The sequence below is a fragment of the Lontra canadensis genome, unplaced genomic scaffold, assembly GCF_010015895.1.
Source record: "Lontra canadensis isolate GAN:19392208 unplaced genomic scaffold, GSC_riverotter_1.0 scaffold15, whole genome shotgun sequence".
NCBI lineage: Eukaryota > Metazoa > Chordata > Mammalia > Carnivora > Mustelidae > Lontra > Lontra canadensis.
Genome location: NW_022631009.1, coordinates 7,377,349 through 7,385,902, shown reverse-complemented (window position 1 = coordinate 7,385,902; position 8,554 = coordinate 7,377,349). Strand labels below are relative to the sequence as shown.

The 8,554-nt window shown below is 35.3% G+C and overlaps 1 pseudogene; it reads left to right on the top strand.

Moving 5' to 3' along the window:
- Positions 1-6,603: 6,603 nt before the first annotated feature.
- On the top strand, positions 6,604-7,099 carry LOC116868421 (annotated as a pseudogene).
- Positions 7,100-8,554: the final 1,455 nt, after the last annotated feature.

Sequence of the window (8,554 nt, the reverse complement as noted above, 5' to 3'; positions counted from 1 at the left end):
ATATGTATTTTGTTCAGACTGAATAATTGAAATGGTTAAAAAATTCCAGTCTATGAAATAGGATCAGAAAACCAAACTCTCTCTCTCTCTTTTTTTTTTTTTTTGTATATGAAAGTAGCCAAGTTCTTATAAAGCAAAGAACTGAATAGCTAATTGGACTTGATTAGACAAGTAAAATTGCTAAGATTTAAGCTCCTCCCCAAATTCATATATTGCTTCTATTTGACTACTGATCTTAAATAATGGAAAATGTTGTACTACATTGTGCTCCTATTTAATCTCCAAAGAGAATCAATAAGCCATGGTGATTAGCAACATTTCAGTTGGTGGCATATTAATGTACATTGCGACCTTTACCAATATTAAAACATTAATGATAATAATTGAAACATTATGTTTATTTTTCTCCGGGCTTCTGGCAACACCACTTGCAGCCTCAGTTAAGGCATTAGAGGAAATATAATTAAATTTCCCCATTGAGAGACCTCTCCAGGAATGCTAATGATGATTTCAACATGTTATTTATCCTACATAGCAATTCCTCATGAAGTTTAATGATAGCTGCCTTTATACATAACAACTGATAAATGTGCTTTTAAAATACAAAGAGTTAGGAAGCTGACTACTTGCAAACAGACTGGAGGTTGTTAACATATACTTCCATATTTCCATTTAAAAAGAAGCGCTTTGTATGGTCACAGAGTAAGAATGGGATGGGTTAAGGATAAGCAGAGGTCCTCCGTGTTGTGTTAGGGAGAGATAATCTGCAAACTTTTATCTAGTAATAAACAATGTCATAGTGAGAGAGAATTTGATATTTTGGGCTGCAGAAAGCTTTTCACTTCACTACAGGAGATACTCAATTTTACAGGATACAGGATGCTCAATTCTCTCAATTTTATCGTACGAAAAAAATTAAATATAGATAAGAAAATAAAAGCAACATGAACAAGAGAAAACCTGTGGAGTGAAAATTTGTTAACTCCCTAGGAGGAATTCAATAACACATAAGTTAGTCTTTTTGTCAAAAAGGCTGCTTCATACTGGGCCTCCGGGGGCCGTTTGTTCATATGCCAGAGCACCTGCTATTAATTTCTTACATCCCATCTCAGAAAGAACAATTCCTCTCTATGTCTTTCTCACCTCTTACATCATGTTCTAGGAGGAGCATCTAAAAATAAGCCGAGACAGACAGTCAAGACACAGGGGTTTTTGAACAAAAATTCTGCACTAGTAACCCCTTAATTTTATATTTGGAAGCGTTCAAAAGTAACTTTGGTAAAATAAAAGGTTATTAATTTGATCAAGCCATAAAGCTAGCAGGTGGTTGGGCTGGAACACAAATTCCAATCTGTCTGATTTCAGAGCTTATTCATGTAGCCAACACTCTATAACCATAGAGAAAATCTGCTTACAAAGAATCTTCACGTATGCTTCTTTAATTAAGCTATTTGCTAAGAGTTGGTTATAACAGTAAACATAATTTTGTTTGGCCCTTCATTTTATAGACTAAATATGCCATTTTCTTTTAGCCTTCTTTGAAGAATTGTTACCTTGGAAAATGGGTTTCATCCTTTTATCTCAAACAATAGACAACATCTCTAACATTCAACTCTGGATGGCATTCTCTTCATACATTCATCTGTGAAATACTTTCTCAAAATGTTCATTTCTAAATCTGCTTGTCAGAGGGAAGCTTTCTGACTGGTGCACTTGTTTCTTATATGGAGACACATCAAAATTAATAGTGGAAAAGCAGATGGCTGAAGGAATCCCCCCATGAGAGGATCTCATTTTATAGGACACACACGTGGTTATAAAGGAATAAAATACGAGGGACAACCTCATGGCACTCTGAAATGAAAGCCAGAAACCATAAGCCAAGAAAAGGATCTCTATGCTTCCTGAAAACCATTTCCCCCACCAAGGGACTGATTATACTTTTGAATCAATCCTTCCTATTATTACTTACGCCATTTGCTACTACATCTATTTACCCAACTTTGAGGTAAGTTGAAAGAATATGGAAGAATTTTTTTTTTTTCAATCAGACAGATTAGGAAGAGTCTCTTTATTATCAGGAAATTATTATCAGAAAAATGGATAAGCTATTTTGCTACCAAACATTTTCCTAACAAGTGGCCAAGGTTAAATACTTATAAAAGTTTTATTTGCTTTACTGTTTTTCACAAAGTAATTTCACGACAATGTTCATAAGCAAGTTTTGTTGTGTATTTTGACCCCTCAAAATCTGAGTTGTAACACATTTGCTTCTGAAAATTAAGAATGTATTTTTTTTTCTTTGGAAAGAACATATTTTTGGAATTTAACTTAGCAGGAAAAATTGCAATTGTAAATTTTACTATGATTTCTGCCTCCTAAAAAAGTCTAAAAGAAATATGTGCTGTGGGTATTTAATGCCCTAAAAAGACACAGCAACTTTGTAATTGATATTGATTCCTTCTGATTTGGGGTTAATTAAGGCCTTCAACAATTCTGTCTTGACCTAGAATTTAACCAGAAGACCAGATACTGCAGTGGAGAGAAGACCAAATATCAGATCGTGAAATGTGGCTTTCTAAGATGCCCTGGGAAATTCCTCCCCCTAGAAAAAGGAGGTGATGCTGGTGGTAATTGAGGAAAGGCCAACAGAGTCATAAGAGAGTTGTACAAGAATGTAGAGTTCATCCTCTAATTCTTGATTTGGTCATAAATATGTGACTTCAGGGAAAATCAGTTAACCTCCGATTAATTTTCCCTGTGATAATATATTCATATGTTCATCTGAATTTATAGAGCCTGCATCTTTTTTACCCATTTTCGTACTTTCTTTAGCATGGTGTGCATTGATCTGATTGTGTGTGTGTGTGTGTGTATAAATTTCAAGGCATCAGGGGATCCTGGGTTCGTTAGTCTAGGGGAGATGGACAGCTCCTTATAGTCATAAAAATTAATCTTGTCTATCACTCTAGATCATAAATGGAAGTATATTAAATTTTATAAAATGTGGGAAAAATAAATGGAACATTAATTATATATGTAGTTAATGCCCATGACAGTATAACTGTCCACAAGAACAGATTTTTACATCTTCTATGGGAGTTGCCAGTAAATAATATATAAATTCCTTACAAAACATAGATCACATAGGAATAAATATTCTCTCATCTGATTTAGATAAAATGACAATTTTCTATGTCAATAAGAAATACAGGACTGTTTCATGCCTTGAGAAACTGGATATTATTTCAAGTCAAATTTTCTTATTAAATTCTGTGCATGGTTTTCTCTTCATTATAGAATGTGGTTATGCTAGAATATTATGAAATATGAAGAATTACAGATTTGTATATTGTGACTTGTACTCAGACAAATCAGTTGATTGTCTCAGAGATATAGTCTTCACAGTGACACAATGATCACTGGGAAAATCTACCAAATCCCTCCTACTTTCTCCTCTTTCCCAGACACATACAGTTATCCATCCATGATGCTCTCAATCGTGGGAGGAAAGCTACACTAGAGGTACTAGTAGACAATAAGTCTTCTTTGTCCCTTATAGGTCAGGAGCTCCTATTCATGCTGCTTCTCTCTGTCTTTCTGTCTCTCTCTCTCTCTCTCTCTTTTTTTTTAATTTTATTATGTTCTATTAGCCAACATATAGTACATCATTAGTTTTTGATGCAGTGTTCAACGATTCATTAGTTGCATATAGTACCCAGTGCTTATCACAACACATGCTCTCCTTAATGCCCATCACTGGCTACCTTCATCCTCCCACCCTCCCCTCCCTTCTGTAACCCTCCATTTTTTTCCCAGAGTTCAGAGTCTGTCATGGTTTGACTCCTTTCTGATTTCTTCCCATTCAGTTTTCCCTCCCTTTCCCTATGGTCCTCCATGCTATTCCTTATGTTCCACATATGAGTGAAACCATATGATAATTGTCTTTCTCTTATTGACTTATTTCACTTAGCATAATCCCCTCCAGTTCCATCCATGTCCTTGCAAATGGTGCGTATTGGTCCTTTTTGATGGCTGAGTAATATTCCATCATATATATGTGTGATGGAATATTACACTCTCTCTCTCTCTCTCTCTCTCTCTCTCTATATATATATATATATATATATATATATATATATACATATATACATATATATATAAAAACACCACTTCTTCTTTATCCATTCATCTGTTGAAGGACATCTCAGCTCCTTCTATTGTGTACATTGTCGCTATAAACTTTAGGGTGCATGTGTCCCCTTCTTTTCACTACATCTTTAGCTTTGGGGAAAATACTTAATAGTGAAACTGCTGGGTCATAGGGTAGTTTTATTTTTAATGTCCTGAGGAACCTCCATACTGTTTTCCAGAGTGGCTATACCACCTTATATTCCCACCAACAGTGTAAGAGCGTTTCCCTTTCTCCACATCCTCACCAACATTTGCTTCTTAGTTAAAGCTACTGTGTCTGCAGCACCCCTACAATAAGTTAGTATTTTGAGAACCAGTATGCACTGCCTCTCACCCATCACCATGTCCCTTACCTACATTCCTCTGGTCACACACACAGAAGTTCTCATCCCTGATTGCTTTAGACAGTCGGTCCCCATTTACACTCATTTCCTTTGAGTTAATCTCAAGGAACTGCTTGTTTATTATGTGATGTTCCTTGTTCCCTCATTCACTCTGGGAGCAGAGTAGACAAGAGTAAGAGCTGTGACCCACAAACCAATTTTTCATCATTTGAACAATCCTAATAACACATACAATTGATTTAACCTCTGCCCCCCCTTTCCAATACATAAATGCTTATATTCTGAAAAGCAAGTAGAAGATTCCTTCTACGCTTTTTTGCTTATGTTTCTTTATGGTTTGCAGGAGATACTATCTATGCAGCTCAAAGTGTACATTGTCTAAGATTAAATTCAGATGTTATACTTTACTCTTCAGGTACTGACTCTGTCTTGGAGTCCATCTGAGTGAATAAGTAACAGGAGGGCATGGAGAGCTTAATGGGACAAAACAAGTAAATCACTTGTTAAACAAAATTTTCTTAACATATAAAGTATATTATTGATCCATATTTTAGATGTGTTGGTGATTCCATGTTGGTCTATGTAACATTTAAGAAAAGTACAGAGTTACAGTTTTTCAAAGGTCTCAATTTTTGGTGAGAATCTTGGATTGGAATCTCAATTTTGATGTAAACTTGTCAACTTGTTGTATGACCCTTAGGTGAGAGGCTTAATCTTTTTGAGAATTATTTCTTTATCTATCACATGAGGGTTTTAGGTTTCATATTCTTGTGATTTAAAATTTCATGAACTCTGGTCCCCTAGGAACCACAAGGACTAGAGTGTTGTGCACAGGCAGGGAGAGGCATCTTGGCAATCATTTCAGTTCCTGTAGGCAAAGAAGAAATTCTACCATCCCATATTAATATACAGATGGGGTTGTAGAAGCTGCTTTAATACATATTTTAACATGATGTTTGTGAGAGTATGAAGATTTAAAATAAGGTTCCTGCCATGATGTTGTCTGAAGATGTTTTTACTGTTGTGTTTTTATCTAACATCTAGGGAAGGGGGCAGTTCAAGTGACTTCTCAACGTGCTCAATATCGCTCGATTATATGTATATAAAATCACAAATTCTAGTGTTCAATGGTGCGTATCACACAGTTCTAATAGTTCTTAGGGGTTTACATATATTTGTTATTCTAATAAAATTTTGGTTACTATGTTGCTCATGCCCCTTGAATGCCAATAAAATTTTGGTTTCCTCTTAATGTTACTCGGGTTTATTTCTAAGATAAATAGTTTCAACATAACCTATACAATTATGCAATACTTTACTTCATACTTTATTTCAATATACAATAAACAATATTTTGATACTTTATGAAATACTTTATGCGATAATTTTGGTAATATCATAATGAGGACCATGTTCATTAATTTGTGATAACTTAAAATACATCAACACTTGTATAAAGATGCATTCAATCTCCATGATCTCTAGAAGATACTATTTTTTGACTGGCACAAATTATTTCAGACATTGTAAGTACTCCAAAGAAGTTTATGAAAATGTTTTTCTTCCAGAAGCTATGTTTTAGAAAGATGTGCAGAGTTTGGTGATTTTGGCTTGCTTTTTGCTCCATTTGTTGGCTATTGTGTATATTTTTAATAGGAGAGTAACATATACAGTTTAACAAGAAGCTGCTGCCTCTCACTGGGGACCTCATGCTTTGCTACCATGTCTATCACTTGAGCAATCTGCTGCAGCAATCCTAGACTACATTCATTCTTTGCAATGCACTCCACTGTTTCACATTTTCCTACCTCACCCATGATTGTTTCTTCTTTTTCAATGCCTTTTACATCAAGGCCAACTAGAAAACTACTACCTTGGAGGTTAACCTTAAACCTAACTTTCTTAGTCAAATACTGAAAATCATCTAAGTAGTTTGGAATATTACAATAAAATATTATGGAATTGTAAAGAATTAGAGGCAAAACATCTGTAGGTGATGATATGGGAGATAAGCAGATTATCCTGTAAAAAGCAAATTATAGCTTGTAGATACTGCTGCCCAGCCATGGTTAACCCCACCATGTTCTTCCACATCATGATGGGTGGTGAGCCCTTGAGCTGCATCTCCTTTGAGCTATTTGCAGACAAAGTTCAAAAAGCAGCAGAAAATGTTTGTGCTCTGCATATTGGAGAGAAAGGGTTGATTATAAAGTTTCCTGCTTTCACAGGATTATTCCAGGATTTATGTGCCAGAATGGTGACTTCTTCACAAGCCATAATGGCCCTGGCAGCAAGTTCATCAATGGGGAGAAATTTGATGATGATAATTTCATCCCAAAGCATATGGGTCCTGGCATCTTGTCCATGGCAAGTGCTGGACCCAACACAAATGATTCCCAGTTTCTCATCCGTGTTGCCAAGACTGAGTGATTGGATGACAAGCATGTGGTCTTTGGCAAGGTGAAAGAGGGTGTGAGTATTGTGGAAGCCTGGAGGGCTTTGGGTCCAACAATAGCAAGACCAGCGAGAAGATCACAGCTGCTGACTATGGACAAATCTAATAAATTTGACTTTTTTTTTTCTTAACTATCAGACCATTCCTTCTGAAGCTCAGGAGAAGATCCCTTCATCCCCATCTGCTAGAAATATCCTATAATCTTTGTCCTCTGGCTGCAGTTCTATGAGTTTTATATTTTCCTTATTCCCCTCCAAGTCTAGCTGGATTGCAGAGTTAAGTATGATGATGAAATAAAAACCGAACCAAAAAAAAAAAAGTAAATTATGCTAACCTTTATTGAAAAAAGTAAATGTACATATCCACATTTTTATATGTAAAATACTAATGAAAGCATTAACAGTACTTGGATCTGGGGTAAGATTGAAACACTTCCCTCATGTACAATTTTTTTTCCTTATATACATTTTTACTTGAATATTTTGCTATATTCATATGTTACTTTTCGATTAATAATGATTCTAAAATATCCTTCGCACTATTGTTTTCTTCTCCCACTCAAGCAAAATTAATCATGACTTGCTTGTATCTTTAATTTTTAGTCTTCAGATCCTTTGTGTCTACTACTTTAATAAGAATTTCAAGGAACTTTATACCAATTGACATATTTTTAGAGGAACATCTAAAATTTCTCATTGAAAATGGAAAAAGTTGCAAAGACTTCATAAATTGCTTCTTTCTTTTTGATTGCAAAATTCTCTTTCTGTCTCTGGCTTTAGATAATTTGACTATGTATCTAGATGTGAATGTCTTTAAGTTTTCCTTCTTGGAGTTTCTTAAGCTTCATGGATAAGCAGACTAATATTCTTAATCGAATCTAGCAAGTTTTAGCCATTATTTCTTCAAATGTTGCTCCTGTTTCCCTCCCCCGGGCCCCCCTTCTTTTTCTCCTCCTCCTCTTTCTTCTTTTTCTTCTTTTTTTCTTTTTTGTCTTCTTCTAGAAGTCCCTTTATGCATACGTTTTTATGATTGATAGTGCCTTGCAGGTCTCTAAGGCTCTATTTATATATCTATTTTTCTTCTTCTGGATCCTTAGATAAGAGCATTTCAATTGACCTATGTTCAAGTTTTAAATAATATATATTGACAGCTCTGGAAATCAGAGTCCTTCCCACCCAGTAGGATTTGTTGTTGCTGCTGTTTATCTGCTTGTTAGTGACTTTCCTGAACTAATTCTGTTAAGTCTGAATCCCCTGTCATATGTGGCCACTGAATTCCATGCTTGATTATCTTGGTTATCTAATAATTTCACTGAGATATTCTTATATTCTTTGAAGCCATAAGTCTCCATCTTTGCTGAGGGGTACTGAGTGTGTGTTCATTTAAACTTTTAACATTCTAGTGGGGATTCTCCAAGCTGCCTTAGGCATCATCTTCTGCTCAGACAGAATCTCAAAATCAGCCAAAGATAAGAGTTTGAGGTCTTTTTAGATCTTTCCTGGATATGTGCATGTCCTTCTAGGTTTCCAGATACATCTAAGAGTTTTCAAAGCTCTCTCTG